The 26182-nt window shown below is 46.5% G+C and overlaps 1 pseudogene; it reads left to right on the forward strand.

The window, feature by feature from the left end:
* The window catches only part of LOC134484825 (small ribosomal subunit protein eS21-like), a 47963-nt pseudogene extending 39043 nt beyond the window's left edge, over positions 1 to 8920 (forward strand).
* Positions 8921 to 26182: the final 17262 nt, after the last annotated feature.

A 26182-nucleotide genomic window follows, 5' to 3' on the forward strand; every position in this document is an offset into this window, starting at 1 on the left:
TATTTATTTTTTACTGCAACAAGAATGGCTAAGATCAAAAACTCAAGTGAGTTTCCACATGCTGGTGAGGATATGGCGTAAGGGGAAAACTCCTCTATTGTTGGTGGGAGTGCAAACTCATACAACCACTTTGGAAATCAATCTGGCAGTTTCTCAGAAAGTTGGAAATAATTCTACCTCAAGACCCAGCTGTACCATTCCTGGGCATATACCCAAAAATGTTCTACCGTACCGCAAGGGCTTGTTCAACTGTATTCACAGAAACAATATTCTTAATAGCCAGAAACTGAAAAAAACAAAAACAAAAACAAACAAAAAACCAGATGTCCTTCGATTGAAGAATGGATACAAAAAAATGTGGCACATTTATACAATGGAATACTACTCAGCTATTAAAAACAAAGACATAATGAAATTTTGCAGAGAGGCCTCTTTTTTTTAAAATTTATTTAATACTTAATAATAATTCTTTGGTTTCCGGGCAAACATCCCCCTCCCCTCTCCCCTTCCTTATGGGTGTTCCCCTCCCAACCCTCCCCCCATTGCCGCCCTCCCCTCTACAGTCTAGTTCACTGGGGGTTCAGTCTTAGCAGGACCCAGGGCTTCCCCTTCCACTGGTGCTCTTACTAGGATATTGCAGAGAGGCCTCTTGATTTTTGCTGCCTGAGAAGGGGGCTGTTACATTCCTATGCGGACAGCAGCGCCTCCTGTGGAATGGTGTGGAATGACACCCAAGTTGCTTGAGTCTCAGGGAGCTCAGGTAGACTGAGGCCGGGCAGGTGAGTATCCAAGATTCTCTGGGGTGCTGAATAAGAGTAGACAGCAAGGGTCTACTTCATTCATCTGTCAAGACCCTAAATTCCCTTACCCTTCCTTGGCTATCCAGAATGGGCCAAACTCTTCTCCTGGAGCCGTTACAACTGCAGTTTGTTTTTCCATTGAGGCATTCCCACAGAATGGGAACTGTTCTTCCCGCTGCTGCCTGCGGGTTTCGGAGGGCCGTGTCTGGTTTCTTTATCAGGCTTTCAATAGCTATCTAGGTCTCTATGCTTCTACCAGAGAGGCTCTGAGCTGTGAATCAGGAGATGGTTTATGTGGATGGCCCATGTCTTTGGACATCTTGATATTGGTCTAGTTTTTCCTTCCAGACCTGGATCTTGAAAATAAAAGTCTTGCCTCCAAGAAACTCCAAGAAATCAATGGAGAAAATGAGACGAGCTTATGGGAGTGGTCTTGGGCCAACGCTTAGGGACAGGGGCGAGAGGATGCCTAAGCCTGAGGACTTTTGATGGGGCATAGGAAGTCTTAGCTGCCCCCTAAGGTTGTGTGGTGAATTCCTGTGGACTTCTCAGCCCTTGGCTCTTGATAACTTCTGTCCAAGTTGGCCTTGCTCACTGGCCTACCTGTCTCCCCTTTCCCTACTGACGGTGGCGTCCCAGAACCAGCATGACACATAGTTTGCCCTTAGTACATAGCTGATGCTTGCCCAGCATGGAGACTTTGCTGTCATACATTGTGCTGGGCACTTTACATCATTTGACTTATTCTTCCAGTGGCTCCATAGGGCCCAGCCTTCATTCTATTAAACTTTTGTTTGGTAAAACATGCATTGTGCAAAGTTTACCATTCTAACCCTTTTTAAAAATCACATTTTAGTCTAATTGTTTGACCACTTTATGCATGTGTGTAATCCTTCCTGATCATAGTCATTCCCTCAGCTCTGCTTTCCAACTCTGCCTGGACTCCCCCTTCCAAAATATCCCCCTCCCATTTCATGTTCTTGTCTTGGTGAGGGTTTTCATTGCTGTGAAGAGACACCATGACCAATGTAACTCTTATAAAGGACAACATTTGATTGGACTGGCTTACAGTTTCAGAGGTTCAGTCCACTATCATCATAGCAGGAATCATAGCAGCATTCAGGCAGGTATGGTGCTGGAAGATCCCAAAGTTTTACATCTTGATCCACAGGCAGCAGAAGGGGACTTTCATCAGCAGGCAGCCAGGAGGTGGCCCACCCCAACAGTGACACCTACACCCACACCTCCTAACAGTGCCACTTCCCATGGGTCAAGTGTATTCAAACCACCACACTTCACCATTTTTTAAAATAAACCACTCAGTCTGATTAGTCCTGCTTGAATGTGTGTGGGGCCATTAACTAGAACTCAGAAAACCTATCAGCAGCCTCGCCTTGAAGAAAAAGGACCCGGTCTCCTTCAGTAGCCATCATTGTTAGTACTTCCTCATGAGGCATGGGGCTACATGAACAGCTCCCCAACTTATGCTGGACTCTAGACTGGCTTGATGTTGTGCATGTCTTGTGCAGTGAATCCATGAGTGCAATGCTATGTCCTGTCCAGAAGACAGCCCTACTCCCTTCTTTGTGTCTCCGTTCTGCTTTCTCTTTTGTAGTGTTCCCGGAGCCTAGGAGTAGAGGTCAATTTGATAGAAATGTTCATTTAGGGCTGAGCACTCACCTATTCTCAGCGCTTTGACCATTGGTGAGTCTCTGCGTTAACCTCTGCTTACTGTAAAGGGAAGCTTTTCTGAGAAGGTTGAGAGCTGCGTTGATCCCTGCGTATGAACATAAACATTTAGGAGGCAGTTTGACAACATGGTCATTTAGCAAAAGAATAGTAGCAGGTCCCTCCATTCCCTCAGGGCCTATGATCTCCCAAGCCATGGACCAATAGTAGTAGCAGGTCCCCACCATTCCCTCAGGGCCCGTGACCTTCCAAGCTGGGAGCTTTACTAGGACCAGGCTTACAGTAGCATAAATGGACTCCCTCTACATGTGGGAAGGGCCTCAGCTGAAGCAGAGAGCAGTTGGTTACTCCCACAACAACCATGCTGCTATTGCATTACTGGGTGGGTGCATGTCTTCATCTCTGAAGCCCTGTCCTCATTAAATGGTAACAGCCAACTTCCTCTACCGTCTGTCCCAGACCCCATTTTACGTTTTGTCTCTATGATTTGTAAACCTTGGGAATCCTCTAAATGTGGAATCCTAACAATATCTGTCCCTTATGACTGGAGTCTCCCAACCCACATCACATGTTCTTTCCCTTTTAATGTGGAATAATGTCACTATCAATGTATATCCCACAGTTAATTTTTAATTTTAAATATTTTTTTGAGACAGGGTTTCTCTCATAGCCCTGGCTGTCATGGAACTTCCTTTGTAGACCAGGCTGGCCTTGAACTCACAGAGTTCCACCTGTCTCTGCCTTCCAGGTGTTGGGATTAAAGGTGTGTGCCTCTACCTCCTGACTTTTAACTTTTTAAAACTTATTTTAATTTTTAGAGATAGTCTCACTACATACTTGGAACTCACTGTACAGATCAGGCTGGCTTCAAACTCACATAGCTCTGTCTGTGTCAGCTTCCTGAGTGCTGGGCTTAAAGGTATGTGCCACCATTCCTGGCCTTATCCTACACATTAAAAAAAAATCTATCTTATATTAAAAGTGTGTGTGTGTGTGTGTGTGTGTGTGTGTGTGTGTGCACGCGCACGCTTGCAGGTGTGTTTGTGGGTGTGCATGTGCACACACAGGTGCATGTGTGTTTGTGCCTGTGTGTGAATTAATTTGTGAGTTGGGTGTCCTTGAAGGTCAGAAGCGTCAGATCCCCTGGAGCTGGAGTTAACAGCAGTGATGGCCTGACTGATGTGAGTGTTGAGAACTGAACCTGGGTCCTTTGCAGCAGCGGACAATGATATTAACCATTGTGCTATCTGTCCCCCCCATCCCCGTTCCCTCCTCCCCGCCCACTGTTTATTTATTAACCAGTTGCTCCCACCTGTTGTGACTATGGTCCAGGAGTTTAAAAATCTTCAAGTTACCAACATGAAGACGAAGGCTGTAAGAGAGGAAGCACTTTTCCAAGACACCCCAAGTGACAGGCCACGTAAGGACAGGGGTTACTCCTAAGTCCATGCCTATAGGTTTTTACTTCACATTTCTTCACGTGATGGAAGAACCATCTTCAGAGATGGACAACTGAGCGAGTGCTGCAGAAGGCAGGTGCTAATTGTAGTAGCAAACCCAGGAATAGCTGCTGAAATATAGGCTGCAGTTTGATTGGCCCAGTAGTATAGCTCATTAACATACAGTGCAGCTACTGGTTGGCCCTGAGTTGGGGAGCTATTATTCTGCGATGTCATTCAGAAGATTCAGGTCCTTTCATGCTCAGCTCCACTATCCTCTAGGACCTGGGACTCCTCTCTCTTTAGCCACTAGAAAGGGAGAGAAACCAGGGAAGATGCTCACTTGCCATTCAAAAGTCCCTGTGCCTCTCTAAAGTGACAATCTCACCAGATTCAGGTAATTGGTTCAGGGCCACACTTGGAGGCAAGGATGTCTGGGAGATGTAGTCCCCAGCTGGCAGCTCTTCCTAGAAGCCTCACTGCATTCTGGAAGGTGGAACAGGCATTCCTGGCTGGATCAGTTGTGAATGATATACCAGCCATTGCTGTCAATACCAGTATGGGTTTTTCCTGGAGGATGCTGGGAGAAAGGCTCAGGAGGCTCACCAGTGTGAGCATCAGTATTGTCTGGACACAGTCCCTCCTGCACTGCCTAATCGCACTTCCCAGCTCCCTCGCTGTCACAGGCTATTTCACCAGCGCGTCAGCGTGGAAGCACGTTTTCCACAGACAGCAGATAAAGATCTTCTAACCTTGTATTTCCTCTGGTATTGTCGTAAATAGCTCGTGCAATGCCGTTCCAGTGAGCCTGACAGTGCCTACATTGAGATCTGGATGCAGCGGCATATCTTCCTGTTATATATAAAAAAGAGTGACAGCATTCATCGTTTACGGTGACACCGATGAAGTCTGCTTGTAGAGGCTCACACTCTGTTCATTCATAATGCCTTTTATGACTTCGGGCTTTTAAACGCGGCATTCGGGCCTATTTTTCAAATGTACCGCTATTATCAGCTCAGGAAGCCATTCTTCAACATTTCATTTTTCTAAGAATATCTGGAATATCTTAATTCCTATGAGGCTTCTCCGTGGGGCAGGCTGTCAGTGAGAACTTTAATGTGAAAAGGAAAGAAATGAAGAGTCTGTTGGATTCCTGCCTTGGGATATTGCTCTTCCTATCCCTGGCCCCCTTTTTTGTTGTCAAAGAAGCTGTAAGACAAGTCTATTTTGTGTGGGGACAGTAGAGGGGAGCTGTAGTGTGGGGCCGATCCTGACCTGGAAATATTGCCAGATCGCCCATGAGGAGGGTGGGGCTCTGCTGACATTGGACCAGCTTTTCCAGCAGGGCTCAAGGTTGTGAGCTGAAATGGAAGTCTCTTCTCCCTGCTTCCCAAGAGACTCCACAGCTGATCAGTGATGCCCTCACGGTTCTTGAAAAAGAGACATAGATGGAGAATCAAATCTGTTCTCCTTCTGCATGTTTCCTGTCTTTGGAAGAGACATCTCCCTTGATCTTCTGTGGCTTCGTCCTCATCTGAAGATCTTGCTAGAGCTGGACAAGACCAGTGTAGCTGCAGAAGGTTGGGAGCAATCTCTCTCTAGAACAGTTCCCTTGGACAGTCTGGAGACAGCAGAGGCAGTTCCTGAAGTAACTTAGGCAGGCCATGAGCAGTGGTTTCAATATGCTTGGACCACGGGAAGTGGCAGTATTGGGAGGTGTGTTCTTGTTGGAGGGAGCGTGTCACTGTGTTGGAGGGAGTGTGTCCTTGTGTAGGTGGGCTTTGGGGTCTCCTAGTGCTTGAGCTCTGCCCACTACAGAGCTCAGAAGGAAACCTCCTCCTGTCTGCCTGCAGAAGACAATCTCCTTCTGGTTGCTTTTGGATTAAGGTGTAGAACTCTTATCTCCTTCTCCAGCATCATGTCTGCCTGGATGCTGCCATGTTCCCACCATGATGATAGTAGACTAAACCTCTGAAACCAGCCTCAACTAAATGTTGTCCTTTATAAAAGATGCCTTGGTCACAGTGTCTCTTCACAGCAATGAAACCCTAACCAAGACAGGAAGATTTGACTATTGATTTAAGGGAAGGAACTTATCCAGTGTCTTGAGCTGCCCCTGAACAGTCGTCCAGGCATGTTGTGGACATTCCAAGGATGGGAACATTTGCCTGGTTTTAGGCATCAATGGTCCCTTTCCTAGTTACAAATGGATTCTGTGGGCTTAGCAATTGTAAATAACATTGATGCTCTCAGTGTAGAAGGGGACATGATGAATGTGCTCAAGAGAGGGCTTTAAGCGTCTGTGTGCTGATTAGAAAAGGCAAAATAATTGTGAGAGAGTGACTAATTGATGAAGGAATTGTGGCAGAACTGGTCTCCTTTTACAAATGTCACCCGTCTTATGTATCAGAGACAATTACTGTCTGATGGCTGCGTGTTTCATATTCTACCCTTGGGTCAGCTGGGGAGTTTGAAGGATCCCCCACCACCCAAATGATCCCAAATTTGGCTCTGCCTCCAGGGCAGTTTAGCTTTCTCTTTGAAGCCTGTTAGAGACTCAGTGGCTATGGTACATTGTCCATTCACACATTCTCCTGGCCCTGGGTACTGTGCTGTGTTTGTCTCAGAGCGCTGACAAGAACCTAAGAATTGGTGTCCTGAATTCAGGTTTCTGACATTGTACACATTAGAGGGGGGAGGCGTCATGTAACCTCTGAGAGCCCAGTTTCATGTCTGGAGCAAAGCTAAGTAGTACATAGCTTAGGCATGGGAATGTAGCTCAGTGGGTAGAGTGTTAGCTTAGGATGTCTTAGGTCCTGAGTTCAAGCCTCTGTGTTTTTAAAGCAATCATGCACAGCTTGAGGGATGCAGAGGGGGAATGATTAGGTTAAAGAGTTTAGATCGACTCCTAAGAAGTTGCTGATATTTAACTAACCGAACAGCAATGCCATAGGTCTCCACTACTAGTATTGCTTATTGCTACATTATGAACTGTCTTTAAACAGCAGATGAAACAAGTCCTTCTTACACTTTCTGGCCATCGGGATCTCCAGTGGGGCTGAGCTGGAGCTCCCCCTCTTGGCTTCTGCAGGACTGAGTCAGGCTGTGGGCCAGAGCTACTGCTACCTCTGAAAACCCAGCCATGAGGAATCCCCACTAGACGCTGTGTGCATCCACAATAAACCTGTGAGCTGAGGGGAGGGCTCCTAAATTTCTTGCTGGCCATTGGTGGAGGGTGACCCTGGTTTTCTGCCACACAGGCCTTTCCACAGATTGACATTTATGTTAAATAGCACACACATGCGCGCGTGCGCGCGCGCGCACACACACACACACACACACACACCGTGGCATCAGAGGACAGCCCTTGGGAGTAGGTTCTCTTCTTCAACTATGTGGGTTCCAGGAACTGAACTCAAGTTGTTGTTAGCCCTTCTTTGCAAACACCTTTATCCACAGAGCAATGGAGCAGCCTGAGGTTAAAGCCTTTTTGGAATCTAATCTGGGAAGCGATATTTTATCACGGCTGCCCACACTCCAGGCAAAGGTGCCAAACCATGAGGCAAGATCACATCTCGGCAGCTTCCTGCTACAGCATGTGACACTCAGCCAAAAGCAGCTGCCAGAGATGGCAAAGGACGTCAACGAGGGGAGACAACTGCAGCTGTGGAGAGGGTTCCGCTTTCGTCTTAATGAGAATAGGAAGCTTTTCCTCCCATGAGACGATGTGGAACATCTTGGAGTGAAACCTACCACTGAGGGCAGTTCTAGATGCTTACTTTAGGCAGAATCTTTGGCCTACTGTATCCTGTGCTCCTCAGATTCTCTTGCCAGCTTATTCTGACCACCTCGCCTCTAAGATCCTAAGTGTCATTATTAGGAGGCCCTTTAAAGCCTTGGGGCAAAGTCCTGAAGGTAGGGCAGTGCCAACTGCAAACAAGCGTGGAGGGTTTGAAAGGGGCCAACCATGGCTGAGTTACTTGACCTTGGCATGTTGGGGTGTAGGCAGGGCCCAGGTCTCAGAGACTGGTCCTCTGGGGGGAGACGAACCTGCTACTCCCTTGGTTAGTTAATATTAAGTAGAAAGGGTTTAGGGCAGAACCGTGGAGATCATGAGCTAGGAAGCCACCAGAACTGGTAGGTCGTATTTCTGAGTCATTGGTTTCAAGCTCTTTTTTGAGCACCACCTCAGCTGGAGGATGTGAGAGCTTGCTGTTTTCCCAGCACAGAGAAGATTCAGAGGGCCAAGTACACTGACCACCGGAGTGTTGTTTAAACTCATATCCGTTTGGGATGCAGGAAAGGGAAGAGGGCGCCAGGGTTGCTGAAAAGGACCCTGGCTGTGTTGGCATTGGAACGCTTCTGACTGGGGAAGCATTTTTTTTCTGGGCCCTTAAGTCTGAGTTATTGTCCATACACATTCTTTCTAGCCACGCAGACATCTACCAAGATGCTTAGGTGAATCTGTGCAAACAAGGGGTGATGCTCTGGAAGATGCAGAAAGGGAGAGGATTGGCTGGTAGCTGAAGGATCTAGACTTGAATCTCAATTTTACTTCTCTGTAAGGTGACCCAATCTTTCCGAGCAGGCCTTTCTGGGTTTCTCTGCTAGAAACAGTTGTGCTACCGGGCTTCGTGGCTTTCATGAAGTCTTCAGGTTGGCAACTGTGAGTTTTAAAGTAAACTGAAAGGAGTTCTGGCATTGATTAGTCATGTCTGCCACAGGTGAGGAAGGGAAGGAGAGGTATATGCATCTTTATTTTTTCTGTTGTTATTTGGTTTTTTTGCTTGTTTGTTTTTTTGTCTATTTTGTCTGAAGACTTCTGGTGACTTTGGGAAAATGCACATGAAAGCTCTTCATATCTGGCTGTTATCAATACCTCTTTGTGTATTTCTTTCAGTTCCCTCCAACTCAATTAACAATCAAGTAGGCTCCTTAGAAAACATCGAGTTAGTCATCGCAGGTGCCCAGCAAGTATCCTTGAAGTATTGACAGCAGAGCCTGTTCTTTCTGAGTCATGCTGACCCCACTTACCAGGGACCTTTGTATCCAATATCATCATCAGAAGGAAACATGTCAGAGCTCCAGGGCTGCAGAAACAAAGTGAGGGAGAAGCCGGCAAGCCGGCAAAGGTATTAACTTGGTGTTTTTACACCCGGAATGCTTCGCTGTCATCAGGAGCAGCCCCTTCATGAGATATAAGTAATTTGTGCGGGCTGATCCTGGTTTTCTCATTAATATGCAAATGAGGCATGCCAGTTGTTAGGTTAGAAGAAAGCTGTCATGTTTATTGTGACAGATTTAATGGATGTGTTTGGATTGTGCATTCAATGTGTTTTCAAGAGCATGTCTTATCTTTGTTTAGGCAGTAAATCAAAAATGTAAACAACAATTCATTAGCATCTGTCAGAAGCTCAAAGCCACATTGTTTCACTTGACAATCTTCCCAGAGGTGGGGAAAAAACCTCCTATATCTGACTTATTCCTGATTAGTTAGAAATTGCACTGGCTCTCTCCTGCTTTCTTCACCAAACATGTAAGCAGTAGTTTAATGACAGTGGCCTTGAGTCTAGAGCTGGGAGGGTGGGGGCCATAAATAGAGACCTCGTGTCTTGATGCATCTTGCATGTGCTGCAGAACTTTGGCATTCTGGTATCCAGTGACGAGGCCTGGGGTAAGTCCTGTCAAAAGCAGAATAGTTGATAGAAGTGTTGTTTCATTCCACAGCATATTTCGGATGAGCTACCAGGAGAAAAACAGTGTAATATAAGCACAAAAAGGGAAAAATAGGGTTGGAATCCAAGGGACTAGGGAGATGGCTCGGTCAGGAAAGTGCCTGTGTTGATGTTTTTGATGCTAAAGATTCCACGAACAATGCAAAAGATTCCACAAATGGTCCTGCAATATGGTTTACTAGGTAAAGGTGCCCATCACCAAGCCAGATGACCCGAGTTCAGATTCCTAGGACTCACACAAAAACCTGGCTTGTGTTATGAATCTGTAAAGACAGAAACAAAAGGATCCCTTAGAACTCATTGACCAAGCACCGTAGCGCAATTGATGAGCTCCAGCTTCAGTGCCAGTCTCTGCCTCTAAAAATAAGGTGGAGAGTGGTGGAGGAGGATGCCTGATGGAGGAGGATGCCTGATGTCTGCGTCTTCCTCCACTCAAACATCAGTGCACACACATACACACGCACATGCACACACACACACATGTGCACACACACACACCCCGCCTTTGCAAGCCCTCATGCTCACATACATAGGGACTCCTGGAACTATAAACAGAGAAAAGGCGGGAGGAGAGGACTAAGAAGAAAGCTAACTCTACCCTCAACAGAGAACTTGGTTCTCGCAGTTTAGTTTGTGCAGGGTAGACTTGCATAGAGTTGTGCTCTCTTTTTTAAAAGAAACATTATTATTTATGTGTGTGTGTGTGTGTGTGTGTGTGTGTGTGTGTGTGTGTGTGTGTGTGTAGAACTTGGGTGTCATGGTGCTTTCATGAAGGCTGGAAGATAACTCAGGGGTACTGCTTTTCTTAGGAGAGGATCCTATGTGGATTTCGGGGGATCTGAACTCAGGTTCTCAGGCTTGGCAGCAGGCACCTTTACCTGCTGAACCGACTCATAGGCCCATTTGTGGCATCTCTAGCATCAAAACATCCACGTTCATTCTCTGTTCCTTCTTGGTTCCTAATCAGAGTTCGCATTGCTCTGCAGCTCCGTCCCAGTCTTTCTTTTCCCTCCCGGACAAGCTTCTGGGAGAGGTTCCCTGTCCTATTCTGCATCGTGTCTCTTCCTCCCTTGCTCTGGCCCTCCTGTTGCATCTCCTACTTCTGTCCCCACCCCATGACAGCCTTGACTGCCCTTTCCTACCGCTTCCTCGTCCAGCAGTACTGGCCTTCCCACTGGGTAGAATTGTCTTTGGGTGCGCTGTTCTGGCTTTCTCATATGTCTGGTGTTCTTGTTCTTCAGCTCCTCTTCCTTGGTCCCTCCCCCTTTCTACCATCAATCTTCCATTCCAGGCTTTCTCTCTAGTAGACCCTGAGGGACCAACTCTTTTTAAGTCTTGTACTAGACCTCTTGTGCTCAGTTATTGATGCTAAATTACAGGATGGTATCCTTGACGGCATCAGGAACCCCTGAATATCACCCTAAACTCCAGAGCTCCTGTAAAGGCAAGACAGATACCTACGTCCTCCCGTCCCAGGTACCCACATCTCTCTCCCAATGGCTTCCTTTGCAGCCTCACCACTCCTGCCTGCAGGCGGTGTCTTTGTTACCTGAAGCTCAGCAGCTCTCTTTTCTAATCCAGTCCAAACCTCTGGGTTCCTTCTCTGTCCAGGAGCTGAAAGAGATCTTTCAAATGACTGCTTTCATCCTCTTCTGGGGAGCTCTGGATCCCCCCACCCCACCACACATTCACTGTGAGCCCTGCAGCACCAGCTTGTTCCCAGGATACCTGGCCCTGTGACTGGGATGGCCAACTGTGGCTACAGGGTATTGTGTCCCTCCCCCAGGTTCTGTACTGTCCTTTGGTCCTGCCTCCTCCAAGATGCCTTCCTCGGAGCTTCCTCTGGATTTTCTTCCTCCCAAGGCTTGGGACTCTTTCTCCAGTTTCCAGATTAGTTACTTTTCTGTCACTGTGAGAAAACACGATAGAAGAAGAAGAAGTTTACAGTCCCCAAACGTTAGCAGCAAGGCTAGCAGCGACAGTTGGCGGCAGGCGGCAGGGGCAGGAAACTGAGCACTCACATCTTGAAATACAAGTGCAAAGCAGAGAGAGGAGACTTGAAATGGCTTCTGAGTTTTAATCTCAAAGCCTTCCTTCAGCAAGACTGCTCCTTCCAAATATCCCCGAACAACGCCACCAACTGGGCCCCAAGTGTTCAAACACCCGAGGTTATGGGGTACATTTCTCATGCAAACAAACCGTCACATCCATTCCCTGCACCCATAGGCTCAAGGCCTTATCATAAGGCAAAATACATTTAGCCCAACCTCTAGTCTGTCTTGAGCTGCACATGCTCAGGCTGAGGTCACCCATTTGGGTACAGGCCTCAAGGTAAGAATGACTTTTATAGATGAATGCTGGCAATTCATGTGACACTAGGGAACATTAATACAGTCCTCGCCAAACCGAAGCTCCACCCTTCCTACAAAGGTTCCTATTCTTCTGAGCTTCCACCGGTGTTACAGAAACACATTAGGAGTTCCATTGATCAGCTTCACCGATCAATAAAAATTTGTGAAAAGCCTAAAATATTTACTAGCTGGTTCCTTTGCACTCACTATGCAGCAAAGTCATCTACTGAATACGGGGATTGTGAGCGTGCGAAGCTGCAGTCTGTTTACACAGTGCTAGAGGGGAAACTGAAGGCTTCACGCACACTGGACAAATGCTACCCCAGCTGAGCTACATCCCCTGCCCTTCTATCAGTGTCTTCACAGAAAAAAGGCAAGACCCCTCCACCTCTTTCTCTGCACCCCCATCCAGACCCTACCTTTCTCAGGGACGGTGGAGACCACTTCTGCCGAAGCTGGTAACTTGAGTTTGATCCCTCGGACCCATACAGTAGTAAGAGAGAACTAGTTTCTGACCTCCAAACACATGTTGAAGTATGGTGCTTGTGCGGTGCGCACACACACACACACACACACACACACACACACACACACATTAAAAATATTTAAAAAAGATTTACACCAAGAACTAAAAGGGTGCATGAACCTTCTGGCAGCAATCACCATTTGGTGCCACACTGAGTGAGCATTAAAGTAATGGATGAACTTGTCCAGGAGATTCAGAGCTATGAGCCTTAACAATAACACTCCAGGCGCTCTCTCTCGTGCTCTCTCTCTCCTCCCCCTCCCCTCCCCCTCCCCCTATTCTCCCTCTTCTTCCTCTTTCTCCTGCTCTTCCTCTCCTCTCTTATTCCTCTCCCCCTCCTTCTACCCCCTTCCTTCACCTCTTCCTCCTCCATTTTTCTTTTCCCTTAAATGCAGCAAAGATCAACACGCAACTCGCCCCAGGAGACTCTATGTCAAGCAATTAGGAAATGGGACGATGAAAATGTTTATTCAAAAATCAATGACTTTATCCTAAGAAGGGTTAAAAAAAAAAAAAAACCAGCGTGAGTAGAACTCCTCCCCACCCCCACCCTCACCCAGTGCAGCCTTCAGAGTCACTGTGGCCCAGGGAGGCTCAGACAGTAAAAGGGGTTAAGATATGGATTTTTTTTTAAACTCTAGATTTGAAGGAGGACCCCTGGGTGAGCTTTTCATTGTGTCGACTAAAAATGTTTTAAAAATCAATACCACAGTATATAAAAGGATCTTCTAAAGACTGTGTCAGCCCCGTCCGCAGACAAGTGGACCACAGTGACTGATAGGAGAGGAGAACATTAGTTCTTCCAGGCTCGCAGCTAAAGGGAGGGGAGTAGTTGTACGATTTTTCATGCAGGTGGAGAAGCTTTCTAAAGAGCACCCATTGCAAACAAGCTGGGTGTGGTAGAGCCTAACGGTAGCCCCAGCACTTGGACGGCAGGGGCAGGAGGATTAGGCATTCAAGGTCATCTTGGGCTACATGGTGAGTTGTGGGCCAACTGGACTGTGTGACAGCCTGTCTTGAACAAACAATAACTAAAGTCCAAACCCAATGGATGCTAGCGGTTTCTGGAGAAGGTAATGCAGATCTGACTTTTCCCATCAGACAAAAGTGATGCTTTTCTTTGCTGTCCTCATGTTGGAGCTGAAAGCTGTGCAGTCATATAATAACTATGGTAATAACTAAGATTCATTCAACAAACACTAAATTCCTCCTGTAAATCAGGGGCTGAGTTCTGTGCTCTAAACATACAAACTTGTCATCAAAGCTTTGGACCGAGGGAATTTGATTAAGGTAAGTCTTCCAACTTACAGAAAAATAATCTTTGTGTGTGTGTGTGTGTGTGTGTGTGTGTGTGTGTGTGTGTGTGTGTGTGTATACAATCATGTGTATAGGCACTTTTGTGCCACAGCATGCATGTGGAGGGCAGCTGGCCACCTCACGTGTCGGTTGACACCTACCTTGGTTGAGAGGGGTCTGTTTTTTGTTGCTGCATGATATGACCTAGCTGACCCACAGACTTCCTGGTGTTGTCTATTTCCAGTTCCCACACTGCTGTAGGAGCATTGGGATGAGAAATACACTACTGTGCCTGGTTTCCATGTGGGCTCTTGGGATTCAAACTCACCTCTTCATGCTTGTTTAGCAATCCCTTTACCCACTAAGCCATCTCCCAACCCTGAAAAATATTGCCAAGGCTGCCTCCACTCAATGATTTCCCCTGTTTTTTTTTCCCCCTGGCAGTCAGTACTGGGTGTTGAACCTAGGGTGTCACACATGTTAGGAAAGAGCTCAACCTCTGAGCTAATGTCCCAACTCTGGCTTTCCAATTTTTGAGACTTGACCCACTGACAGAAAGTCCATCCTGTGCTTCTTGATAAGAAGTGTGCTCCACTGTCTGCTTCTGCATTATGAAGTGTGTTGGTATTTCTACTGCAGTCTCTTTTGTTGAAAGGAAAACAAAATGCTATTTGCTAACTGAAAAATTGATCTCCTGGCTTTCTATTAATATGCATATGTGTACAGGCATAATTATGTGCAATATGTATTAAGCAAGTTACATAACATGCAACTAATATATAGTGTCTTGAAGTTTGAAAAAATTCCTCTCTAACTGGACAACACAAGGGGAAAGTGATACAGAAGAGCCTGTGATTGACAGAGTGAAGAGAGTCTATGGCTTTCTTTCTTTCTTTTTTTTTCTTTTTTTCTTTTTTTTCGGAGCTGGGGACCGAACTCAGGGCCTTGCGCTTGCTAGGCAAGCGCTCTACCACTGAGCTAAATCCCCAACCCCAGGCTATGGCTTTCTGACTGGGGCATCAGGAAGAGTGTCATGGAGGGTGTCACAGAGGAGGTGACATCTAAGATGGGCCTGATGACAGAACAGACAAATGCCTTCCAGGAGCTGCTCTGAGTCATGAAGGAGTCATGAAGTTTGTGACATAATAACTCAGGTTATTATGTTTTGGTTTATTTACTTTTTGAGTTAAAATTATGATAGCATATTTGTATTTATTTTTATGTATAGGCACCTGTATGTATGATGTATGTATGTATGTATGTATGTATGTATGTATGTATGTATGTATGATGTATGTATGTATGTATGTATGTATGTATGTATGTATGTATGTATATGCACTCTGAAAATGCAGGTGCCTGTAGAGTTGTTGTATCCCTTGGAGCTGGAGTTACAGATAGTTCTGAGCCATCATATGGGTGCTGGGAACTTCGCAAGAACCCGGATCCTTTCCAAGAGTAGGAAGTACTCTTAATTGCTGAGCTGTGTTTCAGCCCCTAATTTTAACTATCAACTTGACACAATCTGGAATCACTTGGGAAGTGAGTCTTAGTGAGGATTTATCTGGACTTTGGGCTTGAGTGTGGGGCCTATCTTTATTGTCAATGAGGAAGCCCACCCTGAATGTGGGGCCCTGAGCTGTAGAGTAAAGGACAGGAGGGGCAGGGCTGAGCAGGAGCAGCAGCAGCAGCGGGCGCAGCAGTGGCGGGCGCAGATCCACATGTTGGCTCTCTCTGCTGGCAACTGTATGTGTGAGGCAGGATGTTCCAGCCTTCACTTGCTTGCAGTGAGTGTACCTGGAACTTTAATTTAAAACAAACCCCTTCATCCCTCAACGTTGCTTCTGGTCAGGGTGCTTCATCACAGTGACAGAAACGAAGGGTCTGGTCTCGTTGTATAGCCAAAGCTGGTCTTGAGCTTGTCTGCTGTAGCTTCCCCAGCTCTGAAATTACCTCTGTGGACTACTACCCCCAGCCTACTTCATATAATTTTATTAATAAATGAAATGATTCTTTCCTTTTTAAGGGACAGTCCCACCTATGACTCTGTTAACGTGTCCTTACACACCTATGAACTAACCAGACACGGTATTATACTGATGACATTTTATCAAAAGGGGAAACAGAGACTTTGTGCTTTTTGTGTTGTTCCAAAACATCTGACAAAAACCAACGTAAGGAAGGAAGGGTTTATTTCCCTGTGATCTGGAGAACTATGAACCACCCAACATTGCATCCCATCAACGAGACCCTCCTCTGCCAGCTTTGAAGAGCCTAGTCCCCATCATACACCCCAAGACTACCTTTCTGGGCTCAGCTACAGTTCTGAAATTTCTAATTTCTTTCTGTTCTTGTCCAAAGCAGACACCTCCAGAAACACTGGCTGCACTGTCCCCTCCCCATCACAGTGATGAGAGCTCCTGGGCCAGGCCCATCCCATCCTTTCTTGATCCCAAGTCTCACTGGACCAGAAGTTGGCCAGATTCACAGCATTCGAGAGCAAGGTATAGGTTTGCTCCAGTTCTAGATATGTGCCACAGCCCCCCCCCCTCTGACAGGGACATGCAGACCTCTCTGGCTTTCTTCTGGCTCCAGATTCTCAGGACCCAGGGTTGAGATGGATTTCCTTAGCCAGTTAGGCTGTTCCTTCTCCACTGCCTACCAGAGTTTTGACCTTGGCCACAGACTCGGTTTGAAGACATAGTCCATCATGATGAGGAAGCCATGGTGGCAGAGATATAAGGTGGCCAGTCACATTGTGCCTGCCATCAGGGAGCAGAGAGAAGGATGCTTTCTTCTTTTCACTTAGCCCACAGGTTGGTGCCATCAACACTTAGGGTAAGTGTTCACACTTAACCCAATCTAGAAACTTCCTCACAGACATGTCCAGAGGTTGTTCTAAGTGATTCTAGACGCTGTCAAGCTGACATTATTAACCATTACACAGAACAAGGAAGGACCTTGCCCACAGATCCACAGCTTGCAGGCTTTGTCAGGCTTTGGCTGAGCCAGGTATGAACTTCAGTCTGCTGATTTGCCGCCTCTGAGTCTCCTTGGCATTGGGAAACTGGGGGCTGAATCTCTGGGTAGGCTTGGTGGGGCAGGGGGAGGGAGGGAGGATCCCAAGCATTTGCTTTGAGCTGCACAGAATCTCCTGTCCACCTTCCTCTCCTGCTCAGACGGCAGCACAGGCTGACATATATGTCTCGGAACCCCAGCCAGGTCAATTTCTCCAGAAGGAAATCTGAGCTTGGCAGCATCGAGCCTCTACCCAGCCTTATGAATAACCACGTCTCTCCCCAGAAACCTTGTGAATCTGACTTCCCAGTGCGGAGCCCATGGCTCAAGGGGAAGCCTTCTGTTCACCAAGTCCAAGATCTGCCCTCTCCCCGCACCAGGCAGACTCTCCAACCTCATCTGTTTGACTTCCTTTCTCTCAAGGAACTTACAATTTAATCAGGAGCCCCTAATAGTACACGCATTCTAAATTGCAATCATTCATTGTATCTAGCCTGGGGCTTTTCTGTCTGTTAGAAATATCAGGGTTATTTCCTTCTTTTAAGAGTTTATGTTACTAAAAAAGAATAACTTTACAAATAATGTTTGCTGTTTAATGTTCTCTCCTGAAATATCAATCTGCAAAAAAATAGAAACTCCTTTTTTTTTTTTTAAACAATTCATCTTTGGGATGGAATTCCAGTTTCTTATAATGTAATGAATGAACTGCAGATAATGGTCCGATGGTGCAAATGAAAGGCACATATAATCAAAATGATAATGGGGCGTATTGTACTGCGTGTATAATAAAATCCATACCAATATGGAAATCATATCTCAAGGCAACATTCCTCTCTTTGATTTTTGTAGTAATTGTATGTGTAAGAGCAGTGAGAAGAGGGAAACAAAGGTCTTTATTGCTTCATTAGGCAGCTGCTGCTTTGATGGTCCAGCTTGTCAACAGCCGTCCCTTAATTTCCAAGGGAACTTACTCTCCACTCACCAAAAATGACTTACGGCCCACGGCCACTTTCCCCTTAGCCCTCTGTCTGTGAAGAGGTGCATGGAGATGAGATGGGATTGCAGGGGCCCTTTGGATCGGCACCTTCTGCTTGATGTGTCACAGAAAATCTTCAGGTTTGGGTCAAATGAGGGCTAGCTTCTCACTGAGGCCTGAGAGAGCCTCCGGTTGTATGTAGGACTCTGACCAGCAGTGTGCTGAAATCTGCTCCCTGAAGTGTGGATGGATGGTCAGCACACACCAGCTAATGAGGATTACTCACCCTCCGGTTGGTTCGTGCACTTGCCTCAAGTATGACCTTGGATTCGACTTCTCTAAACTGCTTAGGTCCAGGCCTTTGGAAGCCACCCCCACCCCCTACTCTCTCTCAACTACCTAGGGCATGCTTTGCTGTGTGGGCCGTCTGGGTGGGTAGAGAAAGGCCTGCTGGTTATGAGGGGTAGGGCTGAAGGACAACTGTCAGAAGCTGAGTAAGGTTTTGGGAGATGGTCTTTGCTTGGTGCTTTCCCTGACCCTGCCTCCCTCAGACCCCCATTTTACATACTCTTACAGGGCTCCTGACCTCAGCCAGTCCTGGACCGATTAGCCAGGCTTCCACTTGACCCCTTTGTCCATGATCACGTTTCCTCCAAATCTCTGGGTGTGAACATGGCAAACCTGCCTTGCAGGACCCATGTGGACCTTTGGCTTCTTCCTGGGCCAGTGTGGGGTTCAGTTGAAGGCAACAGCCATCTATGCCCGCTGTCCAGGGGGACAGCCCCTCCAGATGGGTGTTTTATTATCCCTTCCTCAAAGATAAGGACAGAGTCCTTGAACAAGATTACAGAGCTGGTAGGCAATGGGAAGGACTGATCTAACTGACTAGTGGTGTCCATGTCACCCCAGGCTCCTGAGAACCTGAAGCCAGAAGAAAGCCAGCTGGATCTGCATGCCCCCGTCAGAGAAGCAGGCACTGTGACAAGTACCTAGAATTGGAGTGACCTTCCTCTTGAATGCTGTGTGTATGGCTGCTTCTGATCCAGTGGGTCCTGGGACCAAAACACCTGGGATCAAGAAAGGGTGGGATGGGTTGGGGATTTAGCTCAGTGGTAGAGTGCTTGCCTAGCAAGCGCAAGGCCCTGGGTTCGGTCCCCAGCTTAAAAAAAAAAAAAAGGGTGGGATGGGCCTGGCCCAGAATCCCTTATCACTGTGATGGGGGAGGGGCAGTGAAGTGTTGTTTTTGGAGGTGACAGCTTTGGGCAAGGACAGGAAGAAACTAGGAAGCTCAGAGTTGTAGCTGAGCTCAGGGATGTGGTTTTGGGGTGCACTATGGGGTCTAAGGTTTTTCAAAGCTGGCAGAGGGGAATCTCACTGATGGGGTACAATGCTGGGTGGTTCATGTTTCTTCAGAGGGGCTGTCTCTGTCCCCTGGGAGGTACTATTGCTTCCTGACTTGTGTGTGACCAGAATTCCCTGGCCAGCCTGTCACACAAGCAGATGGGTTTCTATGCCTTCTATAGAATTAACATCTCTGTAGGGGCGGCGCAAGAATCTATACTGTTAATAAACAAACTAACAGGATGCCTCTTCACCTGCTATGATGTAGGAAAAGGTGGAAGAGATGTTGGAGAGTGTCAAAGGATTTTGAGCAGTTCAGGAATGAGGCTTTGGAAGGCAGGTGTTCTTGTTCAAGTTCATGAAAGCATCAGGGAAAGTTGGGTCTAGACTTGAATTCTCTCAACTCCTAGGATTTTGTTGGCATTTGAATTTGAAATGTCTTTCATAGGCTCATGAGTTTGAGCACCCAGTCCTCAGCTGGTGACACTCTCTGGGAAGATTTTTGAGCCTTTAAAATAGGGTCTTGCTGGAAGAAGTGGGTCGTTATTTTTTTTAAAGAACACTTCCTTTATTATTATTGTGTATGTATAGTGTACCAGTGTGGAGAGGATATGCTGTGCCACAATGCACTTCTGAAGTCAGTCTCTCCTTCCACCTTTATGTGGGATTGTGGGATCCAGTACTGAAGTCAGGCCATTAGACTTGCATGCAAGTGCCTTTGCTACTGAGCCATCTTGCTGGTCCAGGCCTTGAGATTTTATAGCCATATCCCACTTCCTGTTCACTTTGCTTCCCAATTGCTGCACATCCAGATGTGTTCCCTCTTGCTGCTAAGCCTCCCACTAAAATTCCTCTCCTTGGGGAGGCATAAACAACATGCACCCTTTCTCCAAAGGCACAAACTAAGGTACTGTTCCACTGATCTGGGGGAATCAACGAGGTTGTTAGGGAGCAATGGGGGTTATAGGCAAGAGTATGGGTGGCCTTAAAACAGCCACACTAAGGAGTGCATTCAGTATTGACGATGACTCCCCTATGGCTGCACAAATGGAGCGCCCCACCCAGTCCTTCCTTGCCTATACACTTCTAGTCCCTCCCAGAGGTCATGGGCACTAGGGCAGACTTACATACACCTGGTTTGGAGGAACAGCTGGATACTCCATTGAGGGTTCCACTGCCATCTCTATTGCTCCTTTGATGAGGGGACATTGTCAACAAGCCCAGCTGTGGACATCATTTGCAAGTACACACACACACACACACACACACAAACACACACACACACACACACACACACAAGTTGAAGGTTTGGTTCAGAGATTAGTCTTGTACAAAACCTACTGTAAGGGTCTGCAACCTCTTGAACTGGGAACTAAAATATACCCTTCCTTTAAGTTGCTGCTTCTTGGCTAGTTCTCATAGCATTGAGAAAAGTGTGTAATCTAGACAGGTAACTTTCTACACTGTTGGGATGCCGTTTGTTTGCTGCTGCTGCGAGTGGCCAGAGTCACAGTGGAGACTCAGAGCGCTGTTCTATTTTCAGTATAGTTTAGAAGCCGGGGCGGGTGGGTGTGGTGGAGTGCTTGCCTAAGATTTTTGAGACTTAGTTCCATCTCTTTATTCTTCCTCTTCTTTTCCCACGAGGCCAGTGGCTTCTCCTGCTTACATGTTCATCATAATCTTCTTGTCTCCCTTTCCCGAGTCTTGGTCTGCCTACAAAGAGAAGAAACATATGGGAAACATTTCTGTGTGTTGCTCAAGATATCCTAGGGGATGATCGTGAGACTAGCCTGTGTCCCCAGGTTGCTGCCTCCTTAGAGGGGAGCTGGGCCACCAGTAAGAGTAGAGAGTTGGGCTCCAGGCAGAAGCAACTCCTTTTTACTTAGCTTGCCCCAACGATGCCTGGCCACTGTTTCTGGGTTCCAGCTCTGTGGAGCAGCATTCTTCCAGCCTCTTATGTGGCCCATGTCCCAGGGGGCAGGTGACTTGTTTAGTTTCTCCTGGGCCTGCCTTGCTACCTGTTGGACAGCAGCTCAGAGGCTGACTTGGGTTCTGCTTGGGTCACTTTGGAACACGACCCCACCCTGCTTGCATGCAGCTGGGCCAGCAGGCTATCCCTAGCCCACACTACCAGCTTTGTGTGAAGCTACTCTTTGCCTGTTGGGAGACACATCATGCCTACCATTTTTGTGTGTAAAGTGTGAGCACTTTCCCAGAGGTGTGGTTACTCTTGATCACTTTAGCTGCTCATTTATTCATCTTGCCGTGGGAAACAATAAGATATATTTCCCACTGTGGTCCTGGGAATCATCTGGCCATCGGGGTCCCTTTCGGAAGTTGATTTCCTGTATCCTCCTTGCCAACCCCTAGGGCTAGCCCAAACATCAAACGCTGAGATGGCAGCTTTGAATTAAAAGTTAATTATTCTTCTTTATCGCACCAAAGGCATTTCATTTTTGTTAGTGATTTATTCTGCTCTGTAATTACAGATACGGTGATTAGAATGTCTTATGTTCTGTATGGCAGATCTTTTAAAAATATGATCTATCCCCGTCACTGATTTATAACTCTTCCTTTAGAAGTTTTCGTTCCTGGTTTTGTGACAGTGTTGTGTTGAGGGACTCTGGCCAACCTATGTGCCTCTACTGGGGCTCTTAGAGTTGCTGTGTACATATATAATTAAGGAATTTCAAAACATGAATTATTGCCTTTGGGGCCAACAGCTAGTTGAGTCACCATCTATCATGTCAGTCTCTCCTATCTCCCCCTAAACGAGGCTGTGCATTTGGTAAATTAAGTTAACACAAAATATCATTTCTTCAAATAGCGCTTAAAGGCGCTTAAAACAATGCCGCCTTCTTCTCCTCCTCCTCCTCCTCCTCTTCCTCCTCCTCCTCTTCCTCCTCCTCCTCCTCCTCCTCCTCCTCCTCCTTCTTCTTCTTTTTGAGGGGGGCACAGGGTCTCTTATAGCCCAGGCTGCAAAACTTCTGATCCATTTGCCTCCATCTCCATGTATTTGTTATAAGTTAAAATAATGATCAAACTTAAGAGATAATGAAAAGCAGGAAAAAGAAACAAAAAAGGAGACCAGGGATAGCAAAAACTGAACATTTAGAAGAGGTTCACATTCCTACCTGGCACCTTTCATCCTGGAGTTCGTTTCTGGCCAAACTTGAGTGAACCTTGGGCTTGGCAGACCCTCTGGAACCTTATGTGCACCCCTTGTTTCATCCTTGGGAACCTCATTGTCATAGAGACAATAGTCTGGAACTGGCCAGGCAGGGAAGGGAAGTGCTGTCTCTGCTCAGCCCAGTGGGAGGCCTGCCTCCGACTTTTATGTCCAGGCTGGGACTCTTGGCTTTCACAAACCTGCTTCTGGTTTTGAGACTTGGGCCCTTTCCCAACATTATAGCATTCATTTTTTTCCCCCACTAATAAAACCATGTTCAGCCCTAATATTCCTGCTTTAAAAAATTCAATTGTCCTTTGGAGCCCAGTTAATGGAAGTGTGTTTCTTCAAAACAGATGTTGTATTTTGGGACCGATTCGGACAAAGCCCTTGCTGTGGGGACAGGTGTAGAGGTTTGCCATCTCACTAAGGATGCTGGCTTGTCATACACAAGAGTCAAAAGCTGCTGGGTGTCACACTACCCAGCGGCAACCACAGCTAGAATTTCCCTGTGAATCAGTTTCTTGCATGAATTTACAAAGACGTTAGAGTTACGCTTTAGAAGGTCAAATTGGAAACACCACTTTTGAGCCCTCTCTCCCACTTAAGCAAGTTACCAAGTATGACTTTGCTAAAGGTTCCTTCGCTCAGCTGAGGGCATCCTTCCTGCATTCTTTGTGCTATTGGTAGACATGAAGGTCTTGCTTTCTTACTGTTAAGGTTAATGCCTCAGTGAACAACACTTACCAAGTACCTCTGCGAATGGCTGCGATAACTTCCTTAAGATAAATACTTAGAAATGGGAATGGTATAAATCAAAGGTTATGTACACTGGCTCAAGGCATTTTGTGCTTATGGAAGCTGACCAGGGAATGCCACTCTAGAAAAAGCCTTGTCACCTGCAGGAGAGGCACCTGTCACCAATAGCTGGGAAAAGAGTAATGGTGCCTTCCCCTAGGAGCAGAGATCAAAAGAAGTGGAGGAGCTACAGCTCTCTGGGGAGGAAACTGATGTCTCCTCCCCAAGGCAGGGGTAATCCTCCTCAGGGAGGCGCAAACAGCCAAGAGTCAGAGGAAGGTAGAGCAGTGAGCTTGAGACTCCATGAGAAGCAGCTGTCACACTGTGAATGGAATCCCAGCCACTGAAGGTTCCAGAAGCTTCAGCAATCAGACAGGTTAGAGGGTCATATTCCAGTGGGTAGAGCTCTACGGCATAACCAGCCGTGCTGGAGACGAGCCTTAGGTAGTTATGGTAGCTTTGGCTGAGAGCCATTGTGTTTTCTTTAGAGACAGCTGGGTCCCCAGGGGCAATTTGCTAGCTGGGTTAGATAACAGCCTTCCTGCTGGGCTGTCTCCTCAGTCAGGCAGCAAGGCTTCCGCCTTCCCCAGCGGGCAGCCATCACTGTCTTCTGATAATAATTCCTTCACTTTCCTTGGGAGAACACTAATCTTCCCACTCCTTGGGGTCTTTGGGTTGGAGTAAGGTTGGCTCCCCTCATCTGGGCCACACAGTTAGAGCGTTGTCTCCCTGGCTGCTACACTGGATCTAGGGAAGGACACGGAACTGACCAGAGAGTCTCAGGGTTCTGCTAGAGCACTCACAAGGTATTCTTTAATAAGTGGCACTGAATTCGTATGGGAAAGAAAAGGAAACCCCAAGTGCTATGCAAAGAAGTTTTCCAGGAGAATCACAGACCCAAGTGTGGGCAATATATCGAAAACAATTCTCAAAGATTCTCAAAGAAATTACAGGGAATATTTTCATGATTTAGGGATAAATTATAAGGTGAGACACAAAAACACTATATCTATATATATCTTAAACTTCTTTAACATTTTTGTTTGCAAACACACATAAGAAGACAAATCTTACTATATATGTGTGTATATATATATATTTGTTGTCCATACAAGGTTGCATGTAGTCCAGGCTGGCCTGAACTAAGTGATATAGCCAAGGATGACCTTGAACGTCTCTCCTTCCTGCCACTATTTCACAAATACTGAGATTACAGGCCTGCACCACCATGACAATTTTTTTTTTCAGTGTTGGGGATGAAACCCAGGCATGTGCACAGCAACCTTACTAACTAAGCTATGCCTCCAGCCTCCCAAGTACATCTATTTGAGTAAGGACTCATCGATGTCAAGGACTCTCAAAGCCAGAAAGAAAAAGACAAAACACAGCCCAACAGAAAAGCACAGGCAGGTGGGTAGAAGAACTTGAACAAATGTTTTATAAGAATAGTGAGAGAGATGGCTTGGGGATTACGAGCGTGTACTCTTCTTAGAGAAGACCCAGTTCAGCTCCCAGCACTCACGTGCTAGCTCACATCCTGTAACTCCAGTTCTAAGAGACTGATAACCACGTCTGGCTCATGCAGGTTCCAGCACACATGTTTATACACTCAGTCACACACGCATATACATAAAATAAAAATTTAAAATATTGAAAAAATTTAAAAGGTGTGAATCACACACCTTTGGTTTGCACACCAAACTGAAACAAAATACATTCTCCACTAACATGTGTGTGCTTAAAGTCGTTGTGTGCATTTAATGATAAGAGATCCTTTGCTGCAGAAAAAGTCCCCTAAGTAAAAATAATACAAATGTCCACAGCAGTAAAACTGAGTTAGGGCCAGGATGTCGCTCAGCGTGTGGAAGCGTTGCCTAATATTCATGAGTCTCTCTCTTTAAACCGTAGTACCACACCACAGCACAACACAGCAAATAAACCACCCCTCAAATTTACAAACAAACAAAAACAAACCAACTGATAAGACCTAAAACCCTAAACAAAAAATAAACAAAAAACTTAGGCCTACCATTTGTTTAAGAAACAAATCATTTAAGTGAAACTCATACAGTGAGAACATGGTGAAAGCTGCTGTCATCCTCCTATCTCTACTCCTCATCGTATCGGAGTCTGGTGGTTTTGTGAGAGAGCCCCCAAATGCCTTCCACAGGAACTGTCCTTTTCCACATCTCTCCCAGCCATGGGGGATTCCTCACCTCACCAGTGTTTGGCCTTCTCAGTGTTTGGCTTTCTCTTTAAAGGGTCTGGAACTGACAAGTATGACTCTGGCTGGGGCCACTCCAGCTTTGGCTGCCACTGTTTTCTGGACTGCCTTTAGTTCTCTGGAAGTTCAAGGTGGGTTAAAGTAGACTGTGGCTGACAGTGGGAGGACCTAGGAAGGGAAGGGAGGACCACTCCTCAGTCCACATCGGTGGTTACGGGAGTATCACTGAACACAGAGAGACACGCGGACATTCTCTATTGGAGATGAGCCAGTCTGTAAAAATGGCTGCAGACATGATCCTGTTTCTGACGGGATGTTCTCCTTCACCCTTTGCAGTAGGAATTCTGAGTTTCTCTAATGCACAGCTTTGAGAATAGCAGGATCATGCCATTACGTATCAAGTCATCTAAGAGCTTTAGAGACAACAGGGACTACCAGATTCCATCCAAAGGGGAGTCTTTTCTCTCAGAAAACAGAGCACACATGGGTAGTTATCATCAGGAAGAATTAACCGCAAGTTGCTCAGGTCAGAACTTGGCCTGAGGATTGGCTCAGACTTTTTTTTCTGCTTATCACATGAGTTAATAAATTATGTCTGTGTGTACGAGTGTATGGATGTACGCACAAGTACAGGTGCCCATGGAAGACAGGAGAGAGCCCTGGAAGCCCTGGTGCGAGAGTTACTGGAGACTGTGAACTGCCTGAAAAGGTTGTTGGGAACCTAGCTCGATTCTCTGGATGAGCATTATCTGCTGAGCCATCTTTGAAACTTGTGACAAAAACAATTGGATCCGAGGAGAGGTGTTTTCCACCTTAGACC

Source organism: Rattus norvegicus, chromosome 1, assembly GCF_036323735.1.
Source record: "Rattus norvegicus strain BN/NHsdMcwi chromosome 1, GRCr8, whole genome shotgun sequence".
Taxonomy (NCBI): Eukaryota; Metazoa; Chordata; class Mammalia; order Rodentia; family Muridae; genus Rattus; species Rattus norvegicus.